The sequence below is a fragment of the Erigeron canadensis genome, chromosome 3 (genome assembly GCF_010389155.1).
Source record: "Erigeron canadensis isolate Cc75 chromosome 3, C_canadensis_v1, whole genome shotgun sequence".
In the NCBI taxonomy this organism is placed as follows: Eukaryota; Viridiplantae; Streptophyta; class Magnoliopsida; order Asterales; family Asteraceae; genus Erigeron; species Erigeron canadensis.
In genome coordinates, this window is record NC_057763.1 from 2,711,437 (window position 1) to 2,722,293 (window position 10,857).

Sequence of the window (10,857 nt, forward strand, 5' to 3'; positions counted from 1 at the left end):
CAATACTTAAACTCAATAACAATGTAACCAACATATATATGTAATGGGGAATATAATAACAACAATGCATGGCTCCAAATTTATCAATAATATAGTGTTATATGGCATAATGCCCTTTTTCCCCCAAAAACCCCAAATTGGGTTTATTAAGAACTCTAATTTTAATAGTGAAAATTATAAATTTAAATCATACATTGAATGAATAATAACTAGGTCAGTGACGGAACCAGAAACGAAAGTGACTAGTAGCACAATTTTTTTCTCACTAGTCTTCTATCGGCATAAAGTAATGACAACAATGATAACAACTAAATTGTTATGAGTTTTAGCATTTTTTTTAATGATTTTTGGCTACATATAATGGATTTTAAGAATTTTTGGCACTTTTAGTAGTTTTTATTTTTCATTTAGTTGTACAGATACACTTTTATAAGTTTTATTGATAGGACAATGTTTTAAAAGCTTAAAGTTGGTTACACTGACCGGTATCTTATATTTATTTGACCCGTAGCACCAATAAAAAATACATAATTTTTTGAAAAATTTTAACTACATGAATTTAACAGACCCGTAGCCCGGGCTACCCCTGTGTTCAATGTGGTTCCGACCCTGAACTAGGTTGGAAAATGAAAGTCACAATTTATCTTTTTCTTCCTTTCATAAATATGAATTACACACACCACCTCCATTCAAATCCCTAAATCTTCTTAACTAGAATCCTTGAAAGCTATGAGTATTATTGTTATTAAATTTACTTGTAATTTGAGATATTAATTATCATAGGAATGCTAGAATTCTTGTGTTAAAGATTGATAGAAAATGAGAAGAAATTGGGAAGGAAGAAACTAGGTGCAAAGGTGTTATGGTGAATCATCAGTAGGTGGCTCCTTCAGTAGGAAGAAACATTGTCCTTCATAGGTTCCAATTAATTTATCCTCGTATCTTAAAACTAAATACTAGGAAATTATTTTAATGTCAAAACTATAATAAAGGTTAATTTCTATTGGCTTAAAAAATTTAGGATGTTACAACTCAATATTTAAAAAACAAGCCTTTTATATTAGAAAGTTTTGCTTCTACATAAGAGTTTTTCTCTGCCCAATGTCCTATTTAGGAGGTTTAAGTTTTGAAAATATGAAAACAATGTAAAATAAAAAGTTTTTGTATAGTAATTATTATTATTGTATATATAAAGTAACAAACAAATTCAAAAACACTAAACAAAATCATATAGTTAAACCTTCAACTATAATTAAATATTTGGTGCATTAATAGTTAATTATCACTTTGTCAACTTGTATTAAATACATTGAATTAAAAAAGAAACTTACGAACACATCAAACCATCCCTTTACGGATGAACATCATCTAAAGTTATTTATAATATTATTAGTAATGTTGGTGATCCTAACTCTTGAATTAAATCAAGGGTCAAGATTTAAAGATAACCTTTGAATCTTGACCTTTGATTTTCAATCCAAAGGTCAATATGCTTCCAATTTTACAAGTAAATTTGAAAACAACTTTAGAGGATCCTTAACTTTTTTTACAGTGTTAATATAAATTAGCCAAAACAAAGATTTAGTATCAGAATTATCTCACTTGTTTATGATCCTTATCTGATAATTATATATAAATTTACAGTTACTAAGAAATGGGCCTTCTGTTTAGATGTTTCTATTTAGGTGTATATATATAGGTTGAAATCAATTTATAGGCCCCATATAAATGTTGGGCCCATGAACAGGTTGAACATGTCAATATCTAGGCCTGTATTGAAACAGGTTTGGGTACTATAGAAGGGACAAAGTTTTATCCCAATTTAATGTCGAGCCTTTAGACGATTTAGTTGGAGGTTTTTTCTCCTACTAAGTATTGAGGGTAAGGGACTCTCTGGCACAGACCCGATTAAGACAATGTAAGCTAGATCTCTATTGCGAGCAAATGATTCACACCTTTTAAAAAAAACATTTAACCTTAATTGTTGATAATAATAGATTGATATCAAGTTTAACCTAATAATATTGATAAAAAAAAAGTTTATTATGAGAAACATATTAAAACTAACTTATTTTTGGAGAATTAATAAAGACATGGCAACGGCTTTTTTAAACTAAAAATGTAGTAAAAGGAAAAAAAACTTTTATTATTATTATTATTATTATTATTATTAATTTTTTATTGAAACTTCAAAAAATTTATAATAAATTAGTGGGGAGCAGCGATACTATCTGGCCCCACACTCCTCTAGCTATAGCAAAACCAATCCTACTAAATATATGAGCAGCCGAACGTGTTCCAACGTCTTGAGTCAAGGAGAACTTTCGGATCCGCTTCGGGATAGTCACGACGTCCTTTTCAATTTCCCCTAAAAAAGAGAGTGAGAAGGGAAGAAATCCATAACCAATATCCACGCACTTAGACTTATATTTGGCGCGTTTACGTTGTGTGTTAGGTCCCGTTGACCCAAGAACATCGAGATCTATACGAATCCAGGTGTGCGGTATCCACCTGAATCCGTTCTTGAGGCTTTTAATATAATCACATGATTACAATAACAAATCTGTTTACAATACATCTTAATGATTATGGATTACAACAAAAAAGACGACTCTTGATAATGAATTACATGGTGGACATGGGGCATAGATCTCTACCCCGATCCGTGAATAGCTTTTTGACTATTCTAAAACCATTAACTGAAACCCTAGACCTATATCACGTATATATAACTGACACAACATATATGGGATGGACTTGGGCTTCCTAAGATGTAACAACCCTCAAAATTCCGACTAGGATAATTTACTTGGACTTATGTAGACATTTATCCCTAAAGGTTTATTGAGAGGATTTGCCTTCTAGACATTAAGGCATAGTGATACTTCCTCTCTAGTTCAATGGAATGCCCAAAGATAGCTAGTTATCTTAGAATTGCCAAAACATGAGACAATCTCAAAATAAAGAAATAATGACAATCTTATAAGAATGTAACCATAATCAATCAAATCAACTTCAAGAATATGTAAAGTAACAACAAGTTTATAAGTATTTAATCCAACAAACAAGTCTCTATGCATCCAAAATATAATCAACAACTCAAATATAGAAGGTAGATCAAGAAAATTTTATAAAGATTAGTGCCAATACATATATATATATATATATATATATATATATATATACACGACATACATATGTATGCTTGTATAACCACATACAACTAATAAAAGTATAACAATAAGTTATAACTAGCTAGCTTACATCTATAAAACTCTTACAACTAATTCATTTATTTTTACAATCTCATATTTTACATGAATTAACCAAGAATGTGTCAACTAATTCAAAACACACCCACATTTTGAACTTAGACACTATTTTGGACCAAATACACCTACACCACAACTCCACCACTTAACCCAACCAATGGGACTTAACCTACCACTCCCACTAGCCAATAAGCTTGCTCCCCCTCTCTTTTTCCTCCCTTCCCCACGTAAATATGGCTGGAAAATCCCACTCCACACTCATTTCTCTCACAACACAACACACACACTTCTCAAAATGCTCTCTTTCTCTCCCTCTCTCTTTTTTCGGCTCTAGCAGAAAAATGGGTGAAAAACCCTCAAATCTCATTAACAAAACATAAAAATAACATGTATGGGTCATAAACTAGATAAGGGTTAAAGGTAGATCAAGGATGGAGCTCTTGGGAGGCCTTGGAGTCTCGAAATCAGCCCTCCAAGGTGGCTGATCGGCAGCAGCAAAAACGGGCAGCAAACAGCCCCTATCTCCTCACTTTCTTTTGATTTTTGATCATCAAAGGGTACTCAACTTGTTCCTTTGTTTGTTCATCATCCTTTCTTACATCTTGTAGCTTATATGCCCTTCTTTTCAAGCTTGTTACAACCAATAAACAACTCCTGGGCAGCCATCAAGAACAAGACTCAACAATACTCTTGATCTTCTTGTTTGGATCTTCAAAGGTTGTTAGCTTGAACCCTCTTAAATCTCACTTCACTAATCTTTGATTTCTTGAGCTAAACAAGTCTAGATTTACACATGCATGCATATTTGAATGATGGGTTAACAAAAATAATAATTAAAAAGTCATACACATAAAAGATGATAAGTAATCTTGTATAAAAGTGTTAGATCTTAACATGCATGCTAAGATTTATACTAGTTTATGTTGATTTTGAGTTGGGATTTAAGATGGATCTTTGGATTGATGATTTTATATATATATATGAATATTAAAATATGTATAATAATCTGGACTTTATAAATATGTTTCAAGAAATATGGATTATATATGATTTAAGGCAAAACTATGCACGAAAATCACTAACCGAAATCACAAGAACACAAATATAAATTCATCACTTTCAGTACATGATTTGTCCATAAAATATGAAATAAAATCTGGAGAAAACACTAATGGAAGATTAAGAGATGAATTAGGATGAATAAAATGTATTGGGTTTCCCAAAATAAGTGTTGAGTGAAGCCATAAAGTAAAGGCATGCATTGGGCAAACAAAGTAAGCTGACAGAATCCATCTTCTGTCTTTGAACGGGCAAACTGGGCATGTGAGGGCCGATTAAAGAAAAACATTCAAAATAAAAGTTGTAGATAAACGAGTTAAGATTAACCTCCAACTGGAATTACTCAAAAAAATTGAACCAAACAAAAGATATGATTTTTCTACTGAAACTGGTCAAAACTGTAATTTTGTATGAATATTTTATAAACTTTAACAATTTTTATCTCCTAAACCAAAAGACTCCAGGAGGTCATACTTGGTGGGAAGTAATTTCAATGTGATCTGAACTTCAAATAAAATCATGGGATTTTTCCAACAATCAAAACCTCGAGAACTTTTATAAAACAGTAGCCTTTTTGACCACATTAGTTTACGTAATTTTTATGCATAGTAAACCTTATCTAAAAATTCACCATAAATTCAAGAAAATACTAGATACATAGAAGTCACTGTGTAAAAATCATGAAGGTCCAAATAATTCAGCTTGACCCCCAAAATAGTAGCCAACATTTCATAAAAAATGTGAAGTATAAACAGAAAATTTTGAAGTGAACTAATAATTTGAGTAATGGGCTAAGGAATGGACTAAAGACCATAATGGGATAGCCCAGCCCAAATAATGAACCCATCGAGCCATAAATAAATAGGCCCACCTGGCCCAATAACATAAATAGTCCAATAACCAATATAACCCATTAAGCACATAACCGGAATAATGTTAAGCCCAATGACTAAATTAAGCCCAAGTTACTTAAAAGCCCATAACACTTAGGCCCAATTGGTAATGGGTCATAACACTTAAATGAATTTCATAAACCCAAGTAATCATACGGCATATCGAGAAAAATGTGAGTTAAAGGATAAGCGTAAACAAAGTAACGCGAAATATAACTAAGCGGAATGAACATAAGTAATTACGTTAACCAATCTATAAATTGATATCACAAATGCTAATTCGTCCTAAAATCGGTTACACATCAAATGATGAATAAGGTTAATATAACTTAATATGACATTAGCATATGATAACCTAAGATACCAAACGAAACCACAAATGAAGACAAGTTACCGAAATTCTAACAACTTATAACTACATGTATATTGGAAGTGACCTTTTACTCCATCAATCTCTATGATTAAAAAGATGTGAATATTATCAATACACTTGGATTCCATAATTGATGACAACTTAATGAAGGTGACATTTCTAAGTAATGGCTTAAGATAGGTACTTACGTATAATAGTCCTCTCGTAGGGATAGGCTTGGCTTTGATATACGAATGAGGAGCATAAGAAATATATGATCAAGGAAGCTATAGATGAGAAGTACCCATTTTGGATATATGAATATAATGCGTGGCATATCAAGGTGAGTCATAGCCCCCTTTCAAACTATTTTATGTGTTTAACTTTCGGGGTGAAAAGCATGATAAATAAATAAAATTGCTTTCTATATAAAAAATGATTCTTGATAGTATGATTATGAAATGGAATTATGATTTATGTTCAATGTGATAAATGTTATATGATGAGCTTGAGTTCTGTCAAACTGTTATATTTCGGTACACTACTATTTACTCCGAAAGGGGAGGCCTGTAGTTAGAGGGTTGCGCAACTAGGAGTCGTCCACTCACCCAGAGCGTAACGATGGAATGTTGGTTGCCTTCGTGACGACCTTCACTTCCAGTCCAACCAAAGCGGTGCTCTAGCTACTTTAAATTTAAACGGTCGTCTCCTTGGCACGACCCCAATTGTAATTAAAGCACTTGATTGACTGCTTATGCTATAAAATGAAATAATATAATGTTGGGACATGAAAAGGTAGTAGTAGTGGCTCAAGCATTTACTCATCAAAATTATGTAAATTATGCCCTTATTGGCTAAATGAAATTGATATTAATATTGTTGATAATTGGGCATTGGACCCTATATGGAAATCTTGAAAGTTGTTGAAATCAGCAATATCAAAAAATTGATAACCGAATGATTTTGGTATGATAAATGATTAATCGATTTATATACTTTTCTCTCATGATGATTTTGACAAATGAGAACTTTATAAGTTACCATGGATTTTTCCAAGTCTTGAAATGACTTTATGGTATTTGGAAAACTTGATATTTGGAGATGAGAATTTTGTCCGTCATATGGTTTAGGTATTTCGAAATGTAACAATAATATGTTTTCTAAGTGTTAAAAATGGATATGTACAAAGATTTATATAAAAACCTATGCACTCACCAACTACGTTTTCGTAGTTGACACTTTTTCTTCATGCTTTTCAGGGAATTAGCATAAGCTTTGAGGAATTATTTGCATCATGATTGTTTGCATTGCACTTTGGAGTCTAAGATCAAACCTTGTGATGGGCAATGTAATCCGCCTTGATCATTTTAGTATACTATTTCATGTGCTTGTTATTTGTTTCGTGAACTTAGTATCCAAGTATATATGGTGGACGCATTTGTTCTTAGAAATTGGTTCACATGCTTTTACATTTGTAAATTCTTTTTATCAAATAAAGCTATGGTGAATGTTATTTATAATCCTTTGTTTTGAATACTCGACTTTCTGTACATCTCATTGTTTCGCCTTAGTTGGGGTGTTACACAAGACGTATACTACACTATTAATTATCTCATAGAGATTAGTGTAGTATAGATATCATCTCATAGAAATTAATGTTTTATAGGTATCATCTCATGGAGATTAATGTAGTATAGACATTATCTCATACACAATATAGTATAGATAATGTCTCACACACAACATCTCATACATAATGTCTCATACACAAATAGACAATATAGTACATATGAAACTCCTATAGCCCTGCACCAACATTGTGCAGCCTCAACTACCGCGGTGCCAGGCACAAAGTCAACCATACTACTCTGCGTCAAGGGTGATGAACCTGTCAAATCCACACATACATCAAGCCCTCCATCCTACGAGTAAAGCAACATGTCAGCAGGACGTGAGGGGATGTCTCTATCTCTAGTAGATCGATATCAACTTCTTCACAAGTCGAAACCCCGGATCGAGAACAAATGTCAAGGAGGGTGTCACGCACCAAGTTATGCCGGTGTTTAATACCAATACACCAGCACATGATACGGCATGGTCCCAATAAATGTCCCCCGGAAATACCCTCGAACAGGCTGAGCACGGCATCTGAATAAAAAATAAAGGAACACCTAATCGATAACACAAAACACACCGGTAAGTCCTAGCGTTCATAGTTTGTCCCAACCCAGTAATCGGAACCATCCTAAGGAAGTGTAGTCCTTCATTTGAGATTTCCACAGTGCCATCTTTCGAGAAGATACCATTTGTGTAACACGTGTGAAATATATATCTGCAAAGGGCAAGGTGGCAAGCCGCCATTGCCAATCACCAAAACCAGGTCCAGAAGCCGTGACAATACGCTTTTGAGAAGAGCGTAGTGCCACATTGTATGAACACTAAGCACGCTGAAAGATCCATGGTGGACACGTGCACATAGCGAAATATAACTTGGAAATACCAGCACAAGCACGAAGGAGCAGCAACTCACACTGAGGCTCATTAAGCTTACCAACAACACCCATAAGCTCAATAGTTTTAGAAACCCTTTTCATAGCAAGCTCACTACCAAAATCAAAGTCAACACTAGCAGACCCACCTAGTAATTTAACACCTTTCAAAGGTAGAATATTAGGCGGGAAAACACCCTTAAGCCTACTTCTAGGGTCTTCCTTGGGCCAAAATACGTCAGTTTTATCAACATTAAGATGCAAACCACAACGAGGTCCATCAAGCATAATAAGATTTAAAACCTTCCCCAAGACCAAAGTATCTCCAATCATGGTGCTGATATGTCCATTTATATGCATATTTCCATATCGTTTCTAAGTCGTTTTAAGCTTAATTATGTGCAAATTATATGTAAATTCGATGCTTTGATGGTATTGTTGGTGATTTCAGGCTTAGAACAGGTACATTGGCTAGAAATAGCTTTTGGAAGGTTAAAAGATGCATTAGGATGATTCTTGGACGAGTACGAGTAAAGACGAGTTGAAAAATACAAATTTCGTAAAAACTGGAAGCTTGTGCGGCGCACAAAATGGGTATGCGGTGCACAGAAAAGTGAGATTTTGGACAGGGAATTTGGAAATTGTGCCTGTGCAGTGCACACATCGGGCATGCGGCGCATATCGGGTTAAGGAAAGTCTAAAATATGGAAATTGGATGGTTTGTGCGGCGCATGGTGGCTTTGTGCGGGGCATAAAATAGGTCGGCTGAAGGGTTTTTGATTTTTCACTATAAATACAAGACCATAACCCTCCCATTCGATATACAATCACCTCTAGTCGATTTTAAGGCTCTTTGGGGCTATTCTCAGCAGCTTTTTCGTCCATCAAGGTCTAAGGGTTGTTCGTGAGCTTCAAGGCATTCGGTTGTCGATTTTCTTAGCGTTTACTTGTTTTCTACACATTGGTACAATATGTTCTTCTATATTTTTACTCTTTGTGCTTTGTTTATGATTATGAGTAGCTAAATAATTCGTCATCCACTGAGATAAAGTGATACATTGAATAATGGTTGCATAATCTTTTGAATTCAAGTTGATTTGATTTAACGTTGTGTCGTAATCTTAGCTTATTAATTCTTTGTTATTTAACTCTTGATTGCGGATAGTTTTTGCATGATCTCAGTGGTAACTTAGGTTGTGTAGAAGTTATTTTGATGACGGGTACGGTAGAAAGTAATTAATAGTTAATAAGGGTTAACGGGTTAATGGTTTGGTACAATCAATAGACACAATTGTTATCTAAATAACCAAAATAATTAGTTGATTAGGAAAGTTATGAAAGGCGTCTTGGGGTACCGGTCTTAGTAATGGAACTAGTTAATTAAGGGAATTGAATAAAGTAACGAACTTGACGGGTACGGGGTGAGTCTTTGTTTAGTTCTCGGTTATAAATCAACATATTTGAATTGGTTTTTCAATTATATGCAACCTAAATAATGTGTATCATGGAGTCGAAGTAGATGATCTTCTCATCCTATTTGATTTAAAACAATTTTCTTTTCGATAAATTCTTAGGAATTTCTAACTCTTTCAATCTACTAACTTTTAATATAAAAACCAAGATGACGTGGTGTCTTTAAAAAACCAAACTCTTTTTAACTACTTAAAACTCGCTAGCTCTTTGTAGTCTCCGTGGAACGAACCTTTACTTACTTTAATCTATATTGCATACGAACGGGTCCACTGCCCGATTGTGTGTGGTATTCGATTCGGAGTATTTTTAAGGATTTTAATTTAACTAGATTTTCACACATCAGGTGCCATCGTCCAGATACCAAGCTTGAAAGGAAAGGCTAAAAGAGTCCCTAATCTTACACACCAGAGGATGTAACACTGGGGCAAAAAGAAGGGGACCAAAGGGATCACCTTCTTGCACACCTTGGTGCGACCATAAGGTGTGCTCCCCATAATATAATCTAGTTGGGCTATAGTAACAAAAGTCCACCCACCGTGAAATAGTAGGACAACGAAGGCGTACCTCTTGTAGCATAACATCACGATCCACCAAATTGAAGGCATTTTTGAAATCTACCAACAACATCGAAAGTCCGATGTCATTTCCTCGTTCCTCCAACAACCTATTCATGACATGAAGAATAGCCTCCCCTCCTCCAGATACCCCGACACCATACCGTAGTTCATTTAAATGGCCATCCAAAGAATGCCCGATCATAGAAGCACAAACCTTGGAAACTAAACGTCTCCAAACACTTCCCTCAGCAATAGGACGGATGCCACCTCTTGGATTGACCAAAGGTGTAAGAGGAGCACTAGCAATATACTCTCCCAACCCCCTTGGGTATTTACCAGCGAGAAAGATATTCACCACATGGGTGAAGACTAAGTCATCCGAAATAGCCACAGCGGCACCACTTATACAATCCAAAAGGTGTTAGGCACGCAAACCATCTCGACCACAAGACGTACCACGAGGGAAGCTTACTCATATCAAGAACCATAGCAGGAGATGCAATGAGGTGATGATTATCAATAGGTATATTTGGCAATGATGGAGCAGGTTTGAATGGGTGCTTAGCCTGTAAGTCCTCAAGAGTAACATCATTATAAGGAGCAATACCAGAAGAAGAGAGAATTCTCAAAGCATCTGTATAATGGCCATCACAAATCTTCCTCTTACACTGCTTCACATTACGCTCACCAAAGTCCATGTTTTCCGTAACAATATTAGACCATGAAGGGGAGGGTTCGGCTAAAGCCTCTTTTACCAGCTTA

At 34.7% G+C, this 10,857-nt stretch overlaps 1 long non-coding RNA gene across 1 annotated transcript; it reads left to right on the plus strand.

Moving 5' to 3' along the window:
- The first annotated feature begins 3,537 nt into the window (after positions 1 to 3,537).
- LOC122590662 lies at positions 3,538 to 5,911 on the plus strand. The gene is made up of 3 exons (XR_006322577.1): positions 3,538 to 3,829; positions 3,903 to 3,989; positions 5,806 to 5,911. It is a non-coding gene; the product is annotated as an uncharacterized LOC122590662 (long non-coding RNA).
- Positions 5,912 to 10,857: the final 4,946 nt, after the last annotated feature.